Raw genomic sequence first — 27,483 nt, 5'->3', positions numbered from 1 at the left:
CAACATCCTGATGCCATATCATATATAGAATTTAAAAAAATGTGTATGTCCTCAATTACTATCTTTCTTCCCAATCTTTTATGTCAAGCATAAGTTATTAAATCTAGTTATGCTATGTGTAATCTGCATTGCCATCAGTAGATTTAAAAAAAAAGGCAGTGCCCTGTGTGGCAGCAGTTGAATTGGATCTCTACCAAAAATTATGTTATTTGTCTTGTTTTTCAACAGAAACAGAAAAAAAAGAAGATTTAAGGGCAAGAAATGAAGGTATGATTAACTACAGTACTGAGAATCTTCTGGAAATCCATTCTCATATCTCACTGTGCTACATGTTTGATGAACTGCAAGCAGAAAGGCATGTAAGCTCAAACACACTCCAGGAACTCAAGCAGCTTGGAATCTTACTGGAACATGGAAAAACTGCATAAACCTGTCAGACTTGTCTAACCAGTTGACAATTAGACATGGGAAGCATATTACAAGGAAAAGATGTGAAAGATGAAGAAAGACAGACTCTAGACCAGGAATTAAGGTCAGACTGAAAAGAAATCCACACAGGCTTACACTTCCTTCTATGCTGCTGGGAAATGTACGCTCACTGGAGAGCAAGATGTTCTATTTAAGGATGGATCTTTCAGCACAATCTAAGGTAAGAAATAGCTGTTTGCTTGTGTTCACTGAAACTTGGCTGAACTCCAGTATAAATAATAGCATAATATATGGAGGGGATGTCATTATTTCATAGTGACAGAAGTCAGTCTCTCTGTGGTAAATCTTGTGGAGGGGTGTTTGTGTGTGTATCAACAACAACTAGTGTACAAACTGTGAAATAATCAGCTCCCACTGCTCAGAGAACATTGAGTTCATAGGTTGATAGGTTCATACTAGGCTATCTGCCCTGGGGCATTTATAAGCCTAGCCCGATTGTGTTTGGCCTACGCCACCCCTTGATTTGAGTATACTGTGCCCTTTTTAAAGTTTAGTTTACTGTGCCTCTGTCTAATAGTGACACGGAAGTAATCCCCGGGACAAACCTACGATCCCCCATCCACTCATCAAGATTCTTCTTGAAGAGAGTCAGTGAGGTGCTCTGCCTAACATGAATTGGAATCCTATTCCAGAGTGAAGGGAGCCTCTGGGTTATGAATCTGTCCCTCCAGCATGTTCTATTTATTTCTGTGCTGAGGTTCAAGTCCCTCGAGCGCGTGGCCCTAAGGGATTTATATGTCAGGCATAGATCGCCTCGAAGTAAGCGGTATGCAACTGAGTAGAGCTGGAGTTTTTTTAACCGAGCAGCATATGGCATCTGTTTGAGTCCTTTGATCCTCCTGGTGAGGTACGTTTGGGGTATTTCTAATTGCTGCAGGTGTCGCGTAAGGTGCATCCCAAAGGGGGCATTGTATTCTATGATGGGCCTGATGAGGGATGAATAAAGGGGCATGATTACCTCTCTTGATCTAGATGTGAATCCTTTCATGATGAGGGGGGCTATGTAGAAGGTCTTTCTAACCACTTTGGCAATGTGGTTGTCAAAGGAGAGATTGCTATCAACTTGGGTCCCCAGATCCCTAATTACTTTCTCTGTACTTAATGGGTTACCACCTATGTGGTAATTTGTGGGCACATTGTTTTTGCCAAAGGGTATGACTATACACTTTTTGGCATTTAGCTTTAGACCATGGCTCTGGCACCAGTTATCCGTCTCTGCGAGACCTTTTTGAAGGATGTTTGTGTCAGCTGCAGAGTCGATTATGGCGACCAGGTTTGCAGTCATCTGCGAACTTGGTGAGCCATAGTCCTCCCACGTTGGCCTGTACCTCAGAAAAGTAAATGCCGAACAAGAGCGGTCCCAGGACAGAACCTTGTGGGATGCCACTTTTGACCGGTTTCGAGTCTGACATGGCTCCAGCAACTCTGACTCTGTGGGTTCTGTCTTTGAGCCAGTTTGCGACCCATCTTGTGACATAGGGGTTTATATTTAGGCTGGATAGCTTATCTATGATGCCCGAGTGGGGTATTGTGTCAAATGCCTTTGCGAGGTCCAGATAGACTGTGTGGACTACCTTCCCTTCATCTATGGCCTTGGTGACTGTTTCGAAGAAGTCGACCAGGTTCAAAAGGCAGGATCTGCCCTTGACAAAGCCAAATTAGATAGGATCTAGTGTCTGTAGGTCCCCAATGTCTTTGTTTATGAGTTCCATGATGATCCTCTCCACAGCCTTGCAGACTAGGCTAGTCAGGCTTATGGGGCGATAGTTTCCAGGGTCCGCAGAGGCGCCACCTTTGTGGAGTGGGACCACTGTTGCTGTATGCCATTCTTTGGGCACATATCCTGTAGTGAGGCTGAGATTGTACAGCAGTTTTACTTGGGGGATTAGTTCTTCTTGGAGTTCATGTAGGATGCCATCTGGTCCCATGGAAGCAGTGTTTTTTTTGCTTTGGAGAGGGCGGCCTTCACCTGAGCATCAGAGATGTTTGGGAGGCTGCACTCTGCCGGGATAGATACTTGCTCTTTTTTGGGGGGGGGGGGTGGAGAAGTTTGCACTGAACCTGTCTGCCAGGATATTGGTGATGTCTGTGGGTTCAGTGTATTTTTTGTTGTTTAGAATCAACTCTGAACAAGTCTGGGAGTTGCATCCCAGGTTCCTAACATAACTGAAAAAAGCCTTATGATTGTCTTTAGTGTCCTGTGCAATTTTTCTCTCAAAGCTGGCCTTGGAGGATTTTATGAGGGATTGTAATTTGTTGCTAGTACTGATCAGAGATGCCTTCCCTTTTAGGGATTTTGCTCTATCATGTAGTAGCTTCCTCCTTCTGTTGTACAGTTTATTTATGGCTGGGGTCCACCAGACTGCACGCCTTCCTTTGGATGATTGGGTCTTGATTTTGTTTGGGATAGCATGATCCATGCATTCCTGGAGATGTCCGTAGAATGCGTTTATATAGGATTCTGCAGTTTGGGCTGTAGTTTCCACTGGTCCTGGGGCCTTGAAGGATTCCACTTCGGTTTTGAGAAGTGTGAAGTTCGCTTTTGAGAAGTTTTTCACTGTGGTTTTCTGGGCTGGGGGTGGGGTCGGGATGTGGATATCCAGTGAAATTAATTTATGGTCTGATCTTACCAATGATTGATATACTTCTGGTATGGAGCATAGAGTCCCCATGTTGGTAATGATCAGGTCTAGTATGTTTTCCCCTCTTGTGGGAGTGGTGACTAGTTGTTCCATAGCATTTGAGTTTATAAATTCCAGGAACCTTTGGGCTAAGGTGCTGGGGCTTGAGTAATGCTCCCAGCCTATGTTTGGGTAGTTGAAGTCACCCAATATAATGGTGTTCGGAGAGATCTTCATGTTCTCCAATGTTTCAGGAAAGCCGAGTGGGATTCCTGACTTTGAGAGGGTGGTCTGTAGGATGCTATAAACTAAAAAGCAGTCTTGCCCACTGTTAGTTGCACATGGATGGTCTCCGATACTTCGTGCAATGCCACTAACCTGGAGGTGTGGATATCCTTGATAAATATGGAAACTCCCCCTCCTTTTGTGGTTTGGTCCGGGTTTTGGGGCCGAAAAGCATGATATGAGGTATAACCTGGTAGTTCTGGGGTGCTCCCTGGAGCCTTGAACCAGGCTTCTGTCACTGCACAGATATCGATGTTCTCCATACTGAGGAGAGCTTTGAGTGCATGCATCTTGAGGTTAAGACTTCTGGCATTTAGCAGCATTACCCTTAGTTTCTTGTTCCTTGTGCTGTCTATGGAGGTGGGTTTGACTTTTGAACCTTGCCTAAAAAAGGCACTATGGGGGTGGCAAGAGCCTTTGCCAATATCCAAAAGCCCAGGGCTGACAGGTGCAAGCCGTCCCTAGTGAAGCAACGTGGCTTGTCGAGCATGTCATCCCAGGCTGACAGACACTGGATCCCCTTTAAATGACACCAAAATTATAGCCAATTGTTAAAATCGATCATTTTGTCTTTATACTGTGGCATCATTCTAGGTGAGGGTGAGATGCTGCTCAAAGTCAGGGTCATACCGGCCTGGGTTACATGATCAGAGAGCTCCTCTATGTCTGTTTTCATGTAGTCGAGGGAGGTACGTCTCAGGTCATTAACGCCAGCATGTACAATAACTGAGTCATATTTGTATTTGCTTTGGAGTGACCTGAGTGCTTGCATTATGTGGCGGATCCTAGCGCCCGACAGGCAGCTCACTGTGACTTTCTCTTTATTCAGCCTGGTGAGCGGGACATCAATGTGTCTGACAATAGAGTCACCTATTACAAGAGTATCAGGTGTGTTATTCAGCCTTAAGGGCTGTGACTGCTTAGCACACTGACTTTGTGTGCTATGTGTTGTACGTGTTTTGTTTTGGGGTATCGTTTGCTTGGATGTCTGCTTTGGAGGTCTCTGTTGCTTAGGTAGATTTTTATTTAGAGCCTCCGAGTATGTTTTTGTGTTTTTATGTGTTTGGTTCGTTGTTGTGGTGGGACTATGTGATACTGGAATTGTGTTGTGTGAGGTTACCTTCTCCTCCTGACTGGTTACACCAGTTTTGAGATGAGAGAGCTCAGCCTCCAGTTTGGCTATATGGTTGCATCTCTCACATATATTTGAACCTGTTTGGAGGAGGAGAGGGTTGTCCGTGTACATGAGACAGTTGTAACATTGCCTCAAAATTCCCAGATTCACCAGCTGGACTGGAGAGGAAACCATTGACTGACCTTTGGACATGCTAGAGTAATATAGGGAACTGAATTAAAATGGACCAATAGGGGACAAGGTAATCGTAGAGATTATAAGAGTAAGTAGTGCTTATGGTTTATTAGTGCTTACTTGTAAGATTACTTATTTGGACCAGTGAGGGGCCTTAGAATGAGAATATGGTGTTTAATTTGAGAGATAGAGCAGTTCTAAGGGAAAAAGTGAAGAGCAGACTTTCTGGAGCCAGGAATAGTTTAAACCCAATTAGGCGGCGCTACCCAATGTTGCACTATGGCCAAAATCCCGCAAAACCGCGCAAAAGAGGGTTTTAAGAGAGGGAGATCAAGGAGTTTGGAATTGACCCAAAATGGCCAATAAAACTACAGTTTCAAGGCAGTAACCACTCCCACAGGGGCAGGCAGGCTGCTCAATGTTTATCACTGCCACTGATGAACACAGAGACTTCCCTTTAGCCCAATCAAACAATGGCCTCCAAGAAACTTACAAACAGTTCAGAACAGCAAATCTGTAACTGAACTTTTTTAAATCTCAGAAAAGTGGGAAACAAGCAAGATATTTTTTTGTTTTTTTGTTTTTTTTTTAAGGAAAGCAGAGGTTCGCAAGTATCAACAAGTTAGAACAGGGCAGTAAATGACCCTACACTTGAGTGCTAGGCCAGAGACAGATAAAATGTAAGTTTAAAGAAAAAAAACGATTTTAAAAATAAGTGCAGGCAGGAAATTCAGTAATCAGCTCTAGGTTGTGTTCTAAATACAGTTACCAACACAGAAATCAAGTTTAACAAGCCAGAAAATGCTCAGAATTAGGCGGCAATGCCAAAAAACTTAACAAATAATCTGAAGCAAAATACTTAAAATCTCAAAAGTGGCTCCTTTCTTCTCTCATCATTTTCTCCTCTTGGTGGGTGCTTCACCAACAGCCAACAAGTCCGAAAAGACCCCAACAGCCAACAAGTCACTAAAATGTAGGCCCTTCTACTTGCCTAGGGAATTCAATGGAGTGAGCACAACAGCTGTTTACATCCCCCCTAGTGCTAACACCAATGTGGCCTTGAACATTCTATATCTGTCAATAAATGACCTCCAGAATAAGAACCCTGAGTTTACCCATATAACTGCAGATGATTTCAATCAAGCTGACTTGAAATCCGTATTACCCCATTACCATCAACATGTGAACTTTTCAACAAAAGGGGTGAACATTCTGGATAAGGTGTACACAAATGTAAAACTGGCCAACAAAGCAGTACCTTAACCACTGCTGAAGAGAGGCAAACCTACAACCAAACAATTAAGGATATGGCCTGAGGGTGTAGTCTCAGCACTACAGGACTGCTTTGAATGTACAAACTGGTCAGTGTTTAGAGAGGCAGCTGTAAAGAACCACCATATTGACCTGGAGGAGTATACGGAATCTATTATGGCCTATATTTCAAAGTGTGTTGATGATGTAACAGTCATCAAATGTATCACCATGCATGCTAATCAGAAACCCTAGCTATCTGGTGAAGTATGTGAGCTCCTAAAAGCACAAAATGCTGCATTTTAAATCAAAAGACAAGGATGCCCTATAAGTGGCCTGAGCAAATCTAAGTAGAGGTATTAAGGAGGCTAAGAGGACCTACAGATGTAAAATTCAGGAACACTTCTCTGACAAAAGGGACTCCAGACATCTCCGTCAAGGCACTCAAACCATAATCAAGTATAGGCCTGCATCAACCCCATGTGATGACAATACAGAATTTCTGAACAAACTAAACACCTACTTCAGCAGAGTTGATATTGACATTGATAAGCTCCCTGTCGAACAGGGTTTGGAGGTGCTATGTCTAAGAACATCTGATGTTCTGAAGACCCTGAGGTGAGTAAACCCAAGAAAAGTAGCTGGTCCTGATAATATTATGGGAAGGGTTCAAAAGGGACTCTGCTACCCAACTGTCCACTGTACTAACAGATATATAAAACACATACCTGCAATTAGCCATTGTGCCCAGTTGCTTCAAAAATATGACAATCATTCCCTTACCCAAAAATTCCCAGCTGACAAGCCTAAATGTTTACCGGCCAGTTACTCTTACATCAACAGTAATGAAGTGTTTTGGGCTACTGATTAACAACCATATCTCTGCAAGCCTACCTGCAACACTGGATACATTACAGTTTGCTTATAGATCTCACCACTGCATGGGTGATACAATAGCTATAGCACTTCATGAATCCTTGGCACATCTATAGAACAAGGATTGCTATGCCAAAATGCTGTTCATCAATTTTAGTTCCACCTTTAACACTGTCATCCCCTAGAATCTGATATCGCAGCTCATCTAGCTGGGCATTAATACCCCCCTATGTAACTGGATTCTGTACTTTCTCATCAACACACCCCAAAAACTGTGTGTGAGAAATAACAGTTCAATCATTATTACATTGAGCACAGGTGTCCCTTAGGGATGCATTCTGAATCCTCTGATGTTCACCTTGTTGACTCAAGACTGCATGGCCAAGCATGAATCCAACAGAATCATCAAGTTCGCAGATGATACCACTGTTGTAGGTCTTGTCAGAAATGGTGAGGAAACAGCCTACAGGGATGAAATGGAACGTCTGACAGGCTGGTCCGACAGCAACATTCTGGCCTCAAATGTAAGCACAACCAAAGAATTAATAGTGGACTTCAGAAGGACTTAGGAGATGCATCAACCTCTGGAAATTAAGGGGGTGGCAGTGGAAACAGTCAAAAACACCATGTTCCTGGGGGTGCACATTTCAGATGACCTATCCTGGTTGACTCATGTCTGCACTTCCTATGGAAATTGAGGAAGGTAAACCTGTCTCAGTCCATCCTCAAAGCTTTCCACAGGGGGTCCATTGAGAGCATCATCTCAAATAACATCATAGTTTGGTATGGTAACTGCAAAACATCTGACCATAAGGCTCTCCTGAGGCTAGAAAGGACAGGGGAAAAAGTCATTGGTTCCTCATTCCCATACATAGATTATCTGTATGAGACTCAGTGTGTGGGAAGGGCTAGGAAGATAATCAATGATCCCAGTCACCCTGCTCATGGCATGTACTTCTGCCTTTCCTCGGGCAGGCTGTATTGCAGTTTACACTGCATAATATCTAAATTGAATTGGATCATCTTTCCCCTATCCATAAGGCTGCTGAACTTGAATGCCAGGCATGACAGAAAATAATTAGATCAATATGCCACTTGCTATGAAGTATCAACTATAGTAATCACTTTGGCAAATTGCTTCAATATCTGGTACAGTTAGCCTGATCTCTTATGCTATTACTGTATGTGTAATAGTTAGGAGTGAATCACCACTCCATACATGTGCAATATGAACATCAGAATATATCATACTACAAATGATGAAATGCAATATTCTAAGCAATCACAATGTGAAGTCATAGTCTTGCAAAACCTACTAGTATAATACTGTCTAATGTCTTCCTGTCCAATTGTGGCAATTTATTGTGTTGTTAATTTTTTTATTATTACTGTATTTGCGTTAGTCTTACTGTCACTCAAGCTATGTGTTCATTGTTATATCTTGCACGGGGACCAAAGCAACATAATTTCATTCAGCTTGCACTGCTGTGTATATCTGATTGACAATAACGTTTACTTTGACTTTAGAGGCCTGAAGTACAAAATGCTTTGATCACCATAAGTAACATGCTTTGTTTGAACATGCTAGTGTCCCTCTTGCTGAATCTATTATATCTGGTCAAGAAAAGAAGCCCTGACACATTTCTTCATTTACTTTTGTACAAACCACACTAGCTCAAGTAGACATATGACTGAAACACCAGGACATGAGGAATTGAAGAATATTGAGCAAGATACCACAAAAAACATTTGAAAAGCTGAAGAGAATACTTAATCCTTTATTGCTTGCTCATTGTATGAGTACCACTAAAAGTAGACATGATTTTCTCATATTTAGTGTAATGCAATGTTCTAAGGGATGCGATACACCTTATGTGCAGTATTGTGCAAGACTACATGTTGCAATCAGGTAATGGTAATTGTATTATAAATATTTCCTTGGATCTCCCTTGTAAAGAGGCTACTAACCTAGTGGGACTAAGCTGGTCAAAAAGGATAAGTAAATAAATAAATAAAACATCACAGAATAGTAAGTGGCTGGGTGTCAAATGGTAAATGTTCCACGTCACAACAGAATGAATGGCTGCAGTGCTGCCCTGAAGGCTCTGTTCATGGCACACGCTATCACTAGTTAACATGGCAGAGAAGACATTCAGAAACAGAGCTACATAAAGGTGCATCCTAAAGTAGGCACTGTTTGCAGAAGAGGCTAAGAGGCATTTATAATGCAAACCCATGTACAGTTCTCAGTGTTCCTTTGTCTGTACATTGTGTAATCTATTATGTGTGTAATTTTTTATTAATGTCATGCTGAAAGAGTACTAGTTAACTTGCACTGATGCTGAGATTAAGATGGATTATTGCTTCTAAAATGAATATCAGTCTTCTCAGTAACTGAAGAAAATGCTGTTAGCCAGTATCTGCATCTTTCTATCATCCAGTGTAATTCCCTGAGGTATAAAAATACACTACGAGCCACGTTTTCATTGCAGCCATGGAAAACGTTTAATGCTGACATGTTTGCATAATGTCACTGTTCATAGTTCTAACCAGCTCATGCCAGCCACTGCTATAATCTCAGTATTGTGCTAACAAGCTTGCATAAAGCTCACTGTAGAGACCAGCCCTATCGAAATTGTTCTGTATGATTGCCAGCATTGCTTGATGTATCCAATATGCATGGATGTCATATAGTTGGTCCTGAGTGCTTGCTGTTGTAAAATCAATATCGTAATGTGATGAGTGCGCAGAGCTTGGTGTATAGCCCCCAATCATTTGGTGACCCCCAAAACTGCTGCAGTACTGACATTTCATCCAACTGAGTTTCCAAAGTTCTCAGTGCAGAAAAAGTAGTGTTAATATATCATTGCCAGCCCCTAACAAAGTTACACATAAATTTAAACTGTTACAGAACCTTCATGCCATTGTTGCAATAAAGCTGTACCAAGAATATGAAATGTCTTGTGCTCTGCAATTAGTTTTGGAGGGCTTTGGTGCTGGTTGTAATACTGACTGCATATCATGGGTGGTTGATACTCAGTGTATATGTAACTCTACCCACAGACTCTGTACTACTGTCAGTCTTGTACAAGGTCCTGTGATCTGTAGGTGAAAATAGGCAAGTAGTATCAGCAGTAAATTGCAGATATTTACTTTTGAAAAGATTTGAGAGTAGCTCTGGCATCGTTGCTGTGCCTACACATCTGAAATTGCTGGCGACTGGTGTTGCTATAGCACCTGGTAGGCTCAAATACATTATGCATTCTTGCTACTGCCATATTAATTGTATAGCATAATTTATCCTTGGCAGTATATGCAGATGTTTTGTAGTGTGTGTGTGTGTGTGTGTGTGTGTGTGTGAACATGGGCATTAGCATATTGTTAGCTCAACAGTAGTCCCTTTTAAGCAGACTTAAATAATTAGAATGAAAGCATGCATACATAAAACACATGCACTAATATATGTAATACAATCAGATAAGGACTAAAATATTTCATGTAAACAATGTCTAGCTGCAAGAAGAGAAAATGTTCTGCATGCTAAGAATGATGAAGTCAAAAAATCTGGTAAACATTTTTTGAAATAAATCAAAGAGCCATCAATCGGAGTTTGTCTTCACATAAAACTACTTCAGGATAAAAGTAATATAAACCTTCAGAAATGAACAGGGACTTAATGTCTAAAGAAATAAACAGGGACTTAGTGTCTAAAGAAATCCAATGTTATTTGGCTGAGATGAACTGGGACTTATTTCAAGAAAATAACAAAGCAATTCCATACAAGTATCAGAATGCGACCTGGGTGGTAACCAGAAAAAAATATGTCTTTCACATAGTGTTTTTTGAAAACCATAAGAGAAATAAGCACTACATCAAGTGAATGGAAAACAATTTAGAAGTTGTTCAGGCAATGAATTAAAAAGTGTGCTTCCTGTGAAAAGGAATGCTTAGCAAAAGGTTTTCTCTATATTGCAAACAAGAACAGGATTTAAGATTGTTTCTTTCTTTCTTTCTGTGTTTATTTGTTTATGTATTTGTTTTCTAGCACTGAATAATGCAGCATATGGAGAACAGATCTTGTTTGTGAAGTGAAAAAACAAATCTACCATGACTAAAGCATTGTTGTTGATCTGTTCAAAGGAGATATTAATAAGAAGACACTGTAAATAAATTCACAATGGATGAAAATATACATTACCATACAGACATACAAAGATAAGTAGCACACACATAAAATAAGATAATAATAATATAATAAGAACTACTTTTACTATTCTGTCAAGCTACCAATTCACTCTCCCTATGAGTCCTCCTGCCTTGCATTTTCAAAAACATTGGCTTGTAATCATATTTTTTCAATGCACTGATTTAAATTTTCCAATATTTCTTTCCATGACATATGAGATAGCAAAACAGTCAAATATCACTTATTTTTAATGCCACGCACTGTTTTTTTTTTTTTTTTTTTTTTGTGCTCAACATTACTGCAGAAACAGTCAAAGGGAATAAAACTGTGATCGTTTGCTTTAGAAATGTAATAAAGAAAATAATGAAGAAAAAGGGCACATTTCATTTGGCGGAAGTCCTGTCTGTTCATGGATTGCAGTCGCACAATTGGATACTTGTCTACCAGGTACCTCCCATGACTGCAGGTCGAGTTTGAATGAGGTAAGCAGAGGTGATGTGCAGACTGAATGGGAGTTGGTGGAAATTTCACAGTTTTGGTTAGGGGCAACTGTGTGATTTAGGATTAACTAGGGAGCAGGTATTGGGATTAGGGATAAGAAATAAATGGACATTTTAGGGTTTGGGTTAGGGAGTGCATTTAGCATTACAATGGAGCAACTAGGAGATATAGGTTGGGGGCAGGAAGAAAAAAATAGCTTCTCATAAGCAAATGAGATGGACGATGAACTGTTACAAGGGGTTCACATCTTTAGAATTTGTGTTTCGTGCAACATGATGTTTTATAATATTTTAATCCTAGTTAATTTATTTTCTAATCTGTTTTCTCTTGTTCTGTTATGAAACCTGTTTCAGTGTTAGAAATATTTCGCGTAACTGTTTAATTTGAACTTAATCTATTTTGGTACAATTCTTTATTATGGAAATCCAGTTTCCATATTTCTGAAACTGTTGCAAAAAAGATGAGGACTGTTATGCTGACTTTGTGTATGAGCATAGTAGCGCACAATGTTACTTTTGATTAAAATAGCAACCAGGCAGATTTGTAGAAATAAAGCCTACTTTTGGAAAGAATAACATGAAATTAAACTGACAGCTGACCTTCCTGAGGGAGATTCAGTCCATGTCAACTCAGAAAACAAGTAGCTTTCCAAAGAATGTGAAAGGGCTAGGAGAAGGGAAAAAAACATTAGAACAATCATTCTCTACTGATGAATTTTCTCTATCGTACAGATTAACTCTAAACATGTTTTTCTACTAGTTAACATAAAAAAAAAAAAAAACTCATCTTGATCATCTAAGTTGTGCTTACTCACTTTTTCTTCAGCTCTTAGTTTGTTTCATAATTTGTAATACCCTAAAATGTCCTGATAAAGGCTGATATCCATTGTGTATTTTTATTTCTCTAAATGAGGGAGTCAACCACAAAAATCTATAGCTTTGTCATCAAGTATTGACCAACAATTAACTTGACTGTTAAATAATAACAAAACTGAAGCATCCATAATAATATATTGGCCATGCATAACCATGACATGAGGTAACCAAGGCAGCCCTTTGGCATTCACAAACTTGTTCTGGTCCAGCCACTTATTGTCCTCGTGCATAACCAACCCCTAGGACAGCTTGGGCCACCAAAACAAGTATTTGACATGTTTACCCCATATACACATTTTTGACCTAAGCCTCTTTTGTCTTCCCAATCCGTGACTAAACCCCTAAAGGCCGCTGCACTAAGAAGGGAAAATCAAAATTATGGACGGGGGAGGGTTGAGCTGCAACGCACCCTCCCTTATTTGTTTCCTTTGTCTAAATGCAGGGGATTGAACATTTAAAGAAAAACCAAGCTAATGCACAAGGAGGAAGGGTGGGAGAGGTCTCTCAGCTGACCACCTGAGTGCTTAATGTATCTTTGCCTGGGTAATTTACACCTCTTAACAAGTTCTTCCCCATGGCCATGACACACTTATGGACAACAATTTTGCATGCAGGCTTCCTTTACCCAAATGAGCTAGTCAATATCCAGAACAGTTTTTGGGATTGTGACCATTTATTGACCAACAATTAACATAACCGTTAAACAATACCCAAACTGAAATATCCATAATCTGAAGTAACCAAGGTGGCCAGTTGGCATTCACAATCCCATTCTTGCCTGGCCACTTAATGACTAGATGTGCACTCAAGCCCCTCAGACTAACCTCTTATTCTACCAAACTGGGCTTTGACACTTTAACCCTGTATACCCATTTTTGATCCAAGCCTCTTTTTTTCTTCCTGACCTGTAACTAAACCATGAGGGACCACTGCATTAAGAAGGGGAGAGCCAAAGGGAAGGACAGTGGTTTGAGCTGCAAACTGTCCACCTACCAGCAGGCATAGCCTGCTGTCCCCACCTACCCTACCAAAAGTGCCCTAACACCCATATGTGAAGCATGTTGTTTTTTTGTTGTTTGTCTTTCGGCTTTTTCCCAGTAAGGGGTTGCCACAGCGGAACTCCAGTCCGCTAATGATTGGCAGTAGATTTTTTTTTATGAAACGCCGAGGTGCCAGCTCAATGCCCAACCTTCAACGAAGGCACGGCCATTTACGCACGCATGTCTTTCAAACACTACCCAACCGCAGGGAGGACATGAAGACTCCACACAGAAGGCACTCCCAAGCCACTCTGAGAATCGAACGGGAGACCTCTTGCTGTGAGGTAACAATGCTACCGCCATACCACTGCAGCATCCTCCATATGTGAAGCATAATGTTTAATTTTAACTTGTTAATACAGTTTGGTTACTTTTATATAAATGTAAATATGCCTATATCACAAGTGATAATTAAATAAAGGTGCTTAAAAAAAAATGGTCCTGTGACATTAACTTTTTTGAACTGTGTTGAAGTTCTCCTGACAAAATATCAACTCCTAATAAATTAATAAACTGATGAATAGGCAACGATAACTGGAGATTAAATAAATCTAAATGTAAATTATTTTGAATGGCAACTATCCTTAGATTAAAATTCCCAGTCTGGTCCAACTAGGTAGACATGATCGATGATGCAAATGCAAATAGTCTTCGCTGACCTTAATACCCAGCTAGTGATAAAATGTCTAGATATTTCTATGGCCGAATTCTTTTGTGCACCTCCCCATAGTAACCTTAGCATGATCAATAACCAGCATACAAAAATGTTAATGTGTAGCATGACTATGGCATGAAGGCCAGATAAAGTTCTTGCTGAGGTAACCTAAAAGCCAGGTCTATGTCAATTATTCAAACTTCCAAAATGTTGAACGTTATATGGTCGAGACCATATGTTCGATATTTGGAAGTTCAAATAGCTAATAAAAAAAAAAAAAAGAAGAGAAAACCATACACTAACAGTACGAGCCCCCCCCCTGCACCCCCACCCCCCTACTTAAATATACCAACTCCGAGACCGCACTTCAGTGCAGAAAAGGGAAATTCTCCCATTCTGCACCATACGGCACCATTAAAAGTCAATCTTCGAACACATGAAATGTCAAACATATGGTCTCAAACATATAAAGTTCGACATTTTAAGTGTTTGAACAATTGACAAAGACGCTAAAAGCCACTGAGTATAACCAAGTCAATTTAATGGCCCAGCAGATGAAAGCCTGAAAGTCATCAGAGGTGATGTAGTTGCCCAAAATGACTTACTTTAATAATAGCCAAACGATCAGCTTCCTAGGGTCCTGAAACTCTCCCCTGACATTATTGCACCCTTTAACCATTCTGAGAATTATCCAGTGACCTGAAATGTTGGGTAACCCTATAGAACAGACTAACCAGCTCATAGCTGCTAGAAGTATTTATAGAGTTCTAGGCACCTAGCTTAAATGACTCCACTGGACTAAAAACTAAATCAACAGCGCTATGGACCAGTGCCTTGAAGGTGGGGCAGCTGCATGTATAGCCTGTTAAAATATTATGATAATGAGTAAGCCTTCTGGGTGCTTGAAGCCCAGCATCTGGATAAGAGGGTATTGTCTACCCAGTGCCAATCATCAAGACTTTGGTTGGGGTTGGGGTTCCTAATGGATCTGTCTCTGGAGCCTACAGTTGGAAGCTGGTAAAATAGGATGAAGCATTAGCTATGCCATTTTCCTGGTCTGTAATGTGTTGACTTGAAAAGGTCTGATTAATTTATAGACTTAAAAGAACCACCAACCTTACTGCAGAATGAACCCATTTAGACTTAAATGCCCTTGAGTTAATAGCTGTCGCTGTAATGATTGTCTGAGTTGAATACGACACTCTTGTTTGCAAAATGGTCCTTCCAATCTAATGCAGCTATCCATATGGAAGTGTTTCTCAAAAAAAAAAAAAAACAAAAGTCATGCTTCCATTCTTCTGACCAGCCCAAGGGACATGTTTCCGAAAATCTCTTCCTGCTGAAATATTCTCCTGGCCAGCAAATATCTAAAAAAAAGTTCTGCGCTGAGAAATGGCATTGCAAGGTGAAGTTAAGTAGACCATGAATCTGCACGACTTCCAAGACCTTTACTTTCTTTGTCGTAAGGAAATTCTCATTGATGACATTCATGTGTTGCAAATTGTCCTGCGGCAGCTGAAAAGTAGAAGGGATGTTGATCATCACACACAAAAAAATAAATGGTCTGATTGGGATCTTCAGGTTTATCAGGAGTCAGTAATACCATCAGCTCCTTACAAAGGTCAATAAAAGTATTGCAAGCTTTTTCTTACCGCCTTCCTCCCCTTTGCTTATAATTACAAACTATTCCAAATAATGTGCCTTGGGGCACACTTTTGCTAGCACCAGTGTAAGGATGAAGTGAAGTTTTCAAATACTGAGAAAACAAGGGACCATATCATCAACGGGTTCCTACTATATAATTGAAGATGCAATACTTCGAATGCACCTTGATCAAATTTGAAAGCATGAAACGGCATACAAGCGATTTCTTTCCCTAGGAAAGAAATTGCTTAACCACATCCATTACTATGCAGTTTTCCTCACTGTAGTGCAATCTCAGAGTTGATATATTTAAGTAGGGGGCACAACCCCCCATCAAAGCCCCCACTTTATGTAATGTTTTTAAGGTTTTTTTTTTTTTTTGGTGGAACAGTGATTTTTTTTTCCCTGGGAAAAAAATCACTGTACTAAGTGTTCGGGATTGTAAGCTTTCGTTTACATGGGGTTGATCAATCAGCGTTTGCTTTTTTAAGCATTTTCTGATTTAATATAGGCCCGCATCAACATGGCTCTGTCAACAAATAGGTGTCCATCAAAAGAAAAAACTAAGAGAGGCCTATCTTTCTCATGGATTGGGAGATGGTGAAAGGCAGATCGAATATCTAGCTTACATAGCCAAGGACTGCGAAAAACTTATTATCGCTGCTTCATAATCAAGGGATCCATATTAAAATTCACCCTTCCTATTTTAAGGACTAATCCAATGGGTGATGTTTTGAAGGCAGGCCAAGGGGATTCTATAAACAGGCTGATAATACTATTGATTATTTGCCTTGGACTGAACTTATGTTCTTCACTATTTTATAGTCCAAAACCACTTAAGCCTGAATGGCAAAACCTGCCCTGAATTCAGTGATGTGATATTCTTCTGTATCCTTGTCAGGGTACATAGCCAGCTCCTCTGTTATTTTATCAACCTTGATCATAGAATGATTCATACTGATTGTAGGATTGTCCTCTGGCCATGTTGCCCCAAAAGCCATGAACAATTGTTTTATATTGAGATGCAATATCAAGAGATAGGTTGGAACCTTTCTCACAATGCCTTGTATTAAAAAGTCCTTGCCTTTCCTTAGACCAGCATCTGCTGGCTGGATGGTTCTTACTGCTGTGAGGCCAAGCATGGGCAAATTTACATTAAGGCCAGTAACGTGTACCATTATTAAATGCTCAGCAAAATCAAGGATTGGATTGGCCAGTTGACAAGATAGCATTACTAAAGGGATGAGCTTTTCAATTATTATGCTGAGCCATATGTCTGGGTGGTGCCAGTCCCAGCCAAGGAATTTTTCGGTGGCTTTTAACTGACAAAATCACTGATCATACAAGAACCAGTAAGATCTGCCCCAAATATGAAGAGGCTCCTTGACTGACAGAAAATAGGCTAGCAAAGGAAGAGCCTGACTTGTATCTTTTTTTAATCAGGATGGTCAGGAAACTGTAAAAACTTATATGCAATTATTCCCACTCTTTATTAATGCTTTGTTGGCTGCAAAAGCCACTGAATGGTCTTTGTAGCCTTCATTTCAGATTTAAGAATTCTCTGAATTTTCTCTGTATCTATGAGGTCAAAAACTTATATATAATCCCCTTGATTGGCTTTTTCTTTGATGCTTCATAGGCACATGTGCAGTAGTAGGTGATCCTGGTAAGGTGAGACCATCAGCATTGCCTACAGACATGGAGACTAGGAAATGAGCTATGTTCAATTCAGGGTCAATTGGTAATGGCCTGTTGAATGGTCAGGGTGGAAGGGATTCCTGATGAGTTGAAAGGGTAGACAAGTTATGAAAAACAGCCTGGTGGGCCATGGTTCGTGTATCATTTCTAGGTGCCTTTAAAGAGCCAAAATTCTTTTCTAAGTCTATATCAAAAATGCTTGATCTGCCCTCTTCTGGTAATGACTCTAAAAAAATCTTCAAAGTAATCCTCTACCACTACTCTTCACTTGCCAAAAGAATGACTGCATCATTTCTCTTAATCTCCGTTTCCTGGATTCATCTCAGGAATCTGAGGTGCACCTTCTGTTGAGGGTCCAGCTGAACAGGAATTATCTTTCTGACTCCTCCACCATGGCTTACTTGTGTATTCTATTCACGTTGCACTGTTTCAGAGGTTGCCTGCAAACTACTGTTGTTGTGGGGCATCATAACTTGCTTTTTGGCAGCTTCTAAGTCCAAAAATAAGTGTTGTATCTCACTAGTTACCCTCTGTCATCTATCGTTATGTGGCTGAAGCATCACCAGCCTGAAATGACAAAACATGAAAGTTTAGCTTGAGGGGGGAAAAAAACCTGTTTCCTGACAGTGCCCATGATTCTCACTTATTTACTCAGTTATGTAGTTTGTATAACTATGCCTGTCTATCACTCAGGAATAATGAGCTCAACAGACCCCAGGGCCCAATTAGGGCCCAATTAGTTGTCTACTCTTGTATAACGCAGTTCTTAATTGTGCAAATTGTTTCATATTTTTGTGATAAAAAAAAGGACTTAAGCAAAATAGCCCTGCTGTCCTTAACCAAATGAGACCCACTCCTGATGAGGTAAATAGAAATGCAATCCTCCCTGCTAACACAACAGCACAAACTGCTGTGCTGATACCTATAGAATATACTCTATAAAATAATAGTGAAAGTCCTCCCTATGCCATTGTTATTCACTACAAGGCCCTTTAACGTGAATAGCTTGAATTATTAGCTCATTATCTAATATTCGTGGCTTAATTAAAATGTATTAAATTATTAGTGCGCACGTGTGTGTATACGCAAAATACCAAAATGGATAGGCTAGAGCTAGATAACATTTATGGACTGCATACTTGGTAGCTCACCCAAGAATCTGGACTCTATAAAAGTCTGTTAAAAAAGAGAACTGGAAATCGAATAGCCAGTTTTATTCTGAATGTCTAGGTTTAACCAGATAATGGAAGTGCCTTAGGTAACCATCATTTTCAATTCAAGCAAGCAGAGCTAAGGTTTTGGTCTTCCTTCTTCTATTATTTTTTTGTATGTGTTTAGAGAGCAAAGCCCCACTCCAATGATGTCCTGCTGTTGACTAAAGACCCCCTTTAGTATAAAGTTATGATTCTTCTCTAGTGCTAACACCAACCACCGAACAATTCATAAGAAGGTGCTCCGGTCTCATCACCCGAAAAACTCAAGTAAGACACCAGTGTCCGAACTAACAAGCTGCTGAATGAAGAAGAGGCTTTCCAACCAGCCCAACCACCACCACTGACTGCCAAAGCAGTGTTTCACCTTACCAGACCTGCTTGGTTTAAAGCAACAAATTACAAAGCACCAAACTTAAAACAGTGACGCGTGATGCAAACACTAAGCAATCAACAGCTGAAATTGCCATCTAGCCCTACCCCACACCATAATTACTGTGTGAACCATAGACAATAGTACCCATAACAACTATCTTGTACCATGGACACCACAAGTTAAATACCATATCTCCACCTCTTGTGAATACCAAGACATCTAGAAATCTGAACGGGAATAAATTAGAGAACCAAACCCTGTATCTTGTGCCTTTGAGGTAAACTCAACTGCTACACCAAACCAGGTGTATATTACATTATCGAAAAGCCGTGATATCAAACAGCTTTTCATAGAATCATAAAAGTTGAACTGTCATAATAGCGAACACCCATATGAGAGCATTCTTTACCTGAGAAAGAAACCACTTGGCCATCCTTTTGAGTTTGCCCCTTTCCTCACTTAGTGTGATCTCAGAGTTGGTATATTTAGTAAGGGGGAGTGTGAGGGGCAAAGCCCCCCCAGTTTATTTTTAATGTAGTGTGTATTTCGTGGTAGGGCCTCAATTTCTTTCCAGGGAAAGAATTCGGTCATTCGGGTTTTCACTATTATGAGAGTTCGACTTTTACGGGTCGATGAAAAGCCGTTCGATATTATGACTTTTCGATAATGTAATATACACTCCATCAAACCACCAAAAGCTCAAGTCTAACACCCAAAAATTCTTAAACCAAATAAACAGTCCACCTTTCCCTTGAAAATTCAAAATTCAAAATTCGAGAAACCTACAGTAATTACCACCACCCTACAATGAGTGCAGCTAGCTTTATTAACTATGCTTTGTTTAACCATTCCATGGCAGGAAATTACAAAACCTGCTAAGTGCATAATATTTATTACAAAAATATGGATATTAATTCTAAATAACAGTATACTACCCCACTCACTGGTGGACATTTCCATAGCACCATACCTACTACACTTCTGTCTGTCAGCCAACCAGCTGAGTGCTTCCTGTATCTTTTCCAGGGGAACAAACCCCTTATCAAGCTCTGACCCATGTCTGTGACTCACTCATAGATGAGCTTGTGTGCAAGCTTCCTTTGTTTCTTATTGTTCCTACATTGCACTTTGTATGCCAAATAATATGTCATTCCCTGAAAGGCATAACTTCAGGTAATTTATTCCCACATTCGCTTACAGTTCCAGAGCTGTGAATCAATAACTTCTTCCATTTTTACTGCAAAAGGCTAGTTCCCAGAGGATTGAAAATATACAAGAAACCTATCTGACAAAACCTGGAAATGGCCTTCACAGAAGTATGTCAGCATCCTTCAAGGAAACTAGCTTAAACATAGTCCAGTTATGCCATACCTTTTGGCCCCAGAATATGGCTGGAAGCTCCAAAGGAGGTGGTGTCTCCATATTCTTAAAGGATATGCAAACCTCTTGACTGGTAGCCCAGCATAATGCATCCGAGATACTTCTGGTACAACTAACACAGGGTAAGATGGGGATGCAAGTCATAGCCTGCTACAGAATCGCAAACATGTCCCTAGACTCTCACTCCAAGCTCCTAAGCACCCTGGAATCTATCAAGGTCCAACTCAATACTCTCATACGGGGTGACTCCTATTACCCTTCCATCAACTGCAAAAACTATTCAAGTACCAATGTACAGGCCCAACGCTTTCTGGAATTTATCAGTTCCAATGGCCTGGACCAGCTCATTTTGACTCCCACTAGAAGAAGCAACATCCTCGAGCTGGTTATTACCTACATGGAAGATTACTGGTCCACCTTTATAGTCAATTCCTCCCTGGTTAAATCTTGACCACAAACTGATCACCATGGAAATCTCCATCTCACCTACACCCCCTGCTAAGGTGACCACCCTGAAAATAGTCTATAAAGCCAACTTTGGGCTACTAAAAGCAGAAGCGGCTAACTTCTTGGCATGTATGCCAATGGAAAATAGCCACATGACTGCTGAATCATACACCAATGCACTGTATGAGCATGTATACAAATGCATGCACCTTGCCATACCAAATAGAACTAAGATGCTCTCCTCCAAAAAAGGAAGCCAATCTGATGGCCCCCAGCCATCAATAAACTCTACAAAAGAAGGAAGAAACTGTTGCAGAAAAAAAGTCGTCACAAGACTGGAAAACCTACCTTATCAGTCTCAAGAAAAAGCCGAGATCCCTTATCAGATACAGCTATGAAGGCAGAATTGCACCTGACACAAAAAACAACCACAAAGCCTTCTATAGCTATATCAAAAACCTCAAAGGCAATACCCAGATTTGCTCCAAGTTATTGCACAATAGCACCTCCTATAGTGAGCCAGCAGATATAGTCAACATACTGGCTGACAGATTTAGTGCCAACTTTACCCCCCTCCCAGGGCCATATCACAATACCAGAAGAAAACCTGGTACCCACCATTTCTGCAACACAGTTAAAAGCTGCATTGTCCAAAGCCAAGAATACAGCATCCATGGGACCTGATAATATCCCTGGCTGCATCCTACATGAGCTACAAAATGAACTGGCACCACATCCGTGTGCCCTTTCAGTCACAGCCTTACCTCAGGCTATGTCGCTAATGAATGGCACACTGTTACAGTCATCCCACTCCATAAAGGGGGAGCAACTACAAACCCTGGGAACCATCTCCCCATTAGCCTGATGAGTCTGGTATGCAAAGCTATGGCGCGCATCATCATGAACCTGCTTAACAAAGATATAGCCAATCTCAAAACTCTTGACCCCACCCAGTTTGGCTTTGTTAAGGGGAGATCTTGCCTCCTTCTTCGAGGCAGTCACCAAGGTTGTGGATAAAGTTAAGGCAGTGCATAAAGCCTACCTTGACCTGGTCAAGGCCTTTGATACCATTCTCCACTTAGGTATCATTGATAAACTCACCAAACCAGGCATCAAACCTTACTTCACTAGGTGGGTTGCAAATTGGCTCACAGAAAGGACCCACTGAGTGAAAGTTGGGGATTCCAAGTCAGACTGTCGACCAGTCATGAGTGAAATCCCACAGGGCTTGGTCCTGGGCCTCTCCTGTTTGGCATCTACTTCTCAAAAGTCCAGGCCAACACAGGACAACTCTGGCTGACCAAATTCGCTGATGACTGCAAGCTAGGAATCATTATCAACTCCCCAAGTGATGCAGGCATCCTACAAAAGAGCCTCTCTAAGACTGACCAATGACTGGTGTCTGAACCATGGCCTGAAGCTTAACGCCACAAAATGTGTTATCATCCCCTTTGGAAAAAAACTCAGTTCCCACAAATTACCATGTTGATAGGAGCCCACTGAACACTGAAGGAGCCATAAGAGATCTTTACACCCAGGTCGGTAGGCACTCCACCTTCGATCACCACATTGCCATTGTGGTCAGAAAGTCCTTTGAAGTGGCACATTGTATAGCCAGAAGTTTCACATCCAGGAAGAAAGAGGTCATCAACCCTCTCTACTCATCCCTCATTAGACCAATCATCAAATATAACGCCCCGTTTGCCATGTACCTGACCAGACACCTACAAAAGTTTGAGAGACCACAAAAGTACGTCACAAAAAACAGTATCCTAGGCTTTAAACACATGTCCTACATGGAAAGGCTCAAGAAACTTCAGCTGTTCTCATTCTCTTATAGTCTACTTAGAGGTGATCTCTGCTTGACTTACAAAGCCATGTCTGACCCAGACGTACGTGAAATGCTACACCTAAAGAAATCCCAATCCCCCATGCCACACACACTCCAGAGACCACAACCTCATTACCACAATCAACAGAACATGCTGGATGGAAAGGTTCATCTCCCAAACACTGTTCATACTCTGGTATAAGCTTCCCATTCACATCAAGCAGAGCACCTCACTGGCACTCTTCAAGAGAAATCTTAATGAGTGCATGGCTAACTGAAAGTTCACTCCAGGGATCATTCCAGTTGCCCTAATGGATAGCGGCACTGTGAACTAACATCAGGTGGCACAGTGTCTGAGCAAGTTTTTTGGGCTAGGCTTGTAAAGGCTCCAGGGCCATTAGCCTAGTACACCCCTATGAACCTATGAAATTTCTATCATCTGTGAAGGAACACACACAATTCCACATTGTTTTTGAGGTTCACAACCCAGTACGGCAAAGATAAGGTAAATTTACTAGACATCACAATTTTTAAGGACCTGTTCACTGGCAAGTTAAGCAACAATCTATTCAAAAAACTCACAAGACTGAACGCCCTTCTCAATGACAGCAGCACACATGCAAGTGCCTTCAAAAGAAATGTCATAACATCGCAGGGGACAAGAGTAGCAAGATCATCCAAAAGATTACAACACTTTACAAAAATATGGCTGAACTAGAAAGGGACCTACTCGCCCCACACTATTGCAACAGACTGCTCTCAGTTATTCTACAACCTATAAAGGACCTCAAGAAGAATGATGACCCTGGCCTCCTGGTACCAGCAAACTGGCTCCACAGGCAATTTAGAAACAGGGCATGTTATGTCTTAGAACACAAATGGGACAGAAGCATAGACTTAACATTCACCTAGTACTGTGAAGAAATCAAGCAGATCATAATCAACAATGGGGTAACTGTCACTGAGAAGATACAGTTGAGCAACATACACACAGCACACCCATTGTTCATGCTTATAAAAAGCATGAAGCATCAGATATGGACCCCACTGAGTGCAACTAGTCCACCTAATGAGCAACACAGATAGCTTCAAATGTCCCAGTATGAGCAAAAGACACCCAAGTTTCACCCATAGCAACTGTAACACAGAATTAGTGGTGTACAGGGCAAGCTGCAGGAAATGTCCATGTTTCTACACTGGAAAAACTATTAATGAACTAAGAATTAGGGTAGCCAAACATATGGTAGAAATCTGATCAAAAATCCAAAAGTACTCTCTGGCAAAGCACCTGAAGGAAAACTCAAACCAAGAAAACTTCTGGTTTCACATCATAGAAATAAGTTAACTAGGAAATACTGGAGGGCAAAAAAAAATAACATACTCAAGAAGAAGGAATTACAATGGCAAATTAAACTCAAAGCAAGCAAGAAACCCAGACTTAAAACATCATGTTCCACCCAAAGTGTCCTCAGCTTAAGAAAACTTAATCATAAAAATGTTTACTAAATCCAATAGTCCTGGCTAAAAACCCAATAAGGACATGGAAACCATAAGTCTGTTCCTACATTGGGTCCACTTGTTTGGAGTTTTTGGACAGGGACAGCTGAGGTGCACTATTGGTTTTATGAAAAGTATTTTCCTCTTTCTTGGTTACCCCTTCTTTTTCTGTGGGTTTCAAATTAGCATATATCTCAAGGTAAAATAGAATGGGGAAGTTGAATGCTTATTGTGGAACTGGCAATTTCTTCCTATGAGCATCATAAACATTCTCCTGTAAAAGAGGAGCATTCAACTTCTGTCCAGATGTTTCCCCTGACAGCATGCTTTTAAGCAATTCTTTAAGTGGTTTTATATTATTTCTACTATACAGCCTATTGCCCGACACTCTCTGTAAGAGGATTCAGATAAAGGATAGCTATGATGAAGTGCTAGGAGAAAGTGACGCATAATCCATGTATACCACCTTTTAAAACAACATGTGTCTCCTGTTGTGAAACATGGTCAGACAATATCTATCTAGTACTTCTTGATGTTTTCCCTCCTGTTACCTCATCAGATCAGCCACACACACTCTGCGACTGGCAGATCTTCAGACCCTCTCATGGACCAATCAGGAAGGACCACAAGTAACTCCACCCCCTCCCTCTGAAAAAAGTGTATGTAAGTATCAGATTTTCTCATTGTTAACTCTCTTAGCAGCACTTATACATCCTATATAAAAAACTGAAAATAAAAGGACTGAAACCAAGATAGAGGTATCCAGAGGATTTACTTATTTTTATTTTATCAGAATCTGTGCTTGGTGCTTTTACTATTTTTCTTATTGTTTGTTTTTTCTCCTTATATTGATTTTATAGTGGAGGTGCTTGAATGCGAAAACATTAATAACCTGATACAGAGAAAATTAAAAAGAACCAGGGATCATCCTCTCACACTTTGGCTTGTTCACTGTGGATCAGCAGTAGTGGGAATCGAAGTCAGATTGATCCATCATCTATCCAAAACAGGCGGTTATAGCTCTACTTCCAGTTTCCATGCAAAGACTATAATTTCCACAGAGTCAGTAAAGCTTGGTGTCCTTGCCTGTGTTTCTGAAATGTTTTACTTGCAACTAGTGACATCCAGGCAAAACTAATTATTTCTGATTCAAAATTTGCACATTTTTAGTTTATTTAAGCAAACTGATGTGTTTTCTTGAATTGTTTGTGCAATGAACTGTTTATTTCACCTGAAAAAGTGCATTTACTCACAGTGTTGTTACTGTTTGACTGTTTGCCTTGAAATTATCTTCTAAAACTGCAGTCTAGCTAGATATTGCAACAGCATAAAACTCCTCCTTAATCCCAAAAAAAAAAACAACCTAGTCATATTTGGCCCTGGTAGACCACCTCAGCAATGCAATGATCTAACTATAGTCTCTAAAGATAACATCACAATCACTCCAACTACACACACAAAACTGCTAGGGGTAATTATTGAGAACAACCTCAGATATGACCTTCACACAGCCCAAACAATCAAGAAAGTAAACAAAAATCTGGGTCTCCTTTATAGAAGCAAACAATTCACGACTAAGGAGAGCAAATCCACAACTGCAAGGACTCATCTCTTATCCGTCCTACTGTATGTCACCCCTGTAATGACAAATCTTCGCCACTCCGAACTCACCAAAATGGAATCTTGTTACAAGATTGCCAATTTTGCTACTGAGACCTCTCATAGATCCCATCACTGTCTTGCCCTAAAGCAACTCAACTGGCTTGAGCTGCCCCAACAAATGATACTACAGCAACTCTATACAACACACAGGCTGTACTACCTGCCCAACAAAATTCCATCACTACAGCAACTAATTCAACCCTATACAACCACCAGAACCTTAAGATCCAGTAGCCAAAACCTTTTAAATATCAAACATAAAAATCATGCAGTAAGTCTCTCTTTGCCTGCACCATAGCCAAAGTATGGAATCAACTCCCAAATCACATCACTGCTACAAGTTCTCCCCTCCAATTTAAAAACCTCCTCAAAAGCCACTTTACAAACAACTGGCTCTGCTCCTGTGTCTCCCCAGGTTAAACCAACCCACTGCACTGTTGCTAAATGTGGGACTGCATCTGTTGATAATCACCTACCTCTAGTTATGCAAGTTTGAACTGCTTACTCCAAGCACACAGACTTTTCTTAATGTACTCCTACTAAAACCTTTTGTTCCTTTTCTTTCAGATACCATGTGACTTCTAATCTGTCAAACTACTGGATACACAACATACATCCACCACTGCTAGATAAAACTCTTGTACTACACTCAATCTCTCAATGGACTGCAGATTTACCTACTGCCAGTAGTTGTAAAATTCTACCAACAATATACTGAAATGACTCTGAAACAAACTTGTGTACAGTCCTAACAGCAAGAAGTTGATATCTGACATTGTACTGCTTATTAACCAAATAACAAAAATGTAAAACTCTGCCTACCACATGCTGAAATGAGTCTATAATATACCTGTATATTGTACTGTTAAAATGAAGTTAATATTTGACTAATGCATGCTGTTTGTATTGTATTACTATTGCATGCTGATTGTATTAGATGTAATGAAATCCTAACATGCACTGTATCTGAAGCTTTACTCCCTAGGCCTAGCTGAAAAAGGACCTGTGTCCAGTTGGACACTCCCAGTTAACAAAAGTAAAATAAATAAAAAAAAATATGATTAAGTTTGTTTGTGGTAGCATTACACTTATAGAATTTTTTGCCTGTTTTTACATTAGAAAGACTGATTATTCATCTAGTGTCAGTAGTTGGTTGTCTGGACAGGCCAAGCTGGGAAGCACATAGAAGGAGCACAAGTGCAGTTGACATTCTGGCCTGAAAGCTCAGGAGTCCGTTTACTGTATTTTCTGTGCCTGTATAAATTGAGTGAGTTTGCTCAGAGCTGCTCATCATGCAGAAGCAGTTGCCAGTGCCCCGATAGAAGCAAACATTTAGAAAGCAAATTTTCCTTAGGAAACTATCCATAAAACCATACCCTATAACTCAGTAAGTATAGTGTGACTACCTTGTGCATGGACAAGCTTAGAGCAGCTATTTTGCACACTGAACAGCACTGCCAATAAAATTTAGTATTATATAGCCTAGTCTAGTCTCTAACCCCAAAATGCATCCTTAGTAGCTCTCGGTTACCCCCACATATCTTACCCTTGTAGCTCACTAGTTACAGGACCTGATAACATGGATATGCAATTTCCCAGTTTCTCCATAGCCAAGTATAGTGGATATGGGTATCTGAAGACAATGTAGC

The 27,483-nt window shown here is 40.5% G+C and overlaps 1 long non-coding RNA gene across 1 annotated transcript; it reads left to right on the top strand.

The window, feature by feature from the left end:
- Positions 1–414: 414 nt before the first annotated feature.
- LOC122791055 lies at positions 415–26,811 on the top strand. Its single transcript, XR_006363064.1, has 3 exons — positions 415–649; positions 11,322–11,499; positions 25,033–26,811. It is a non-coding gene; the product is annotated as an uncharacterized LOC122791055 (long non-coding RNA).
- Positions 26,812–27,483: the final 672 nt, after the last annotated feature.

This window comes from Protopterus annectens, chromosome 16.part0, assembly GCF_019279795.1.
Source record: "Protopterus annectens isolate FY-2018-M chromosome 16.part0, PAN1.0, whole genome shotgun sequence".
NCBI lineage: Eukaryota > Metazoa > Chordata > Ceratodontiformes > Protopteridae > Protopterus > Protopterus annectens.
The sequence above is the reverse complement of the archived record's forward strand: the minus strand, read 5'-3'. Positions and strand labels throughout refer to the sequence as shown.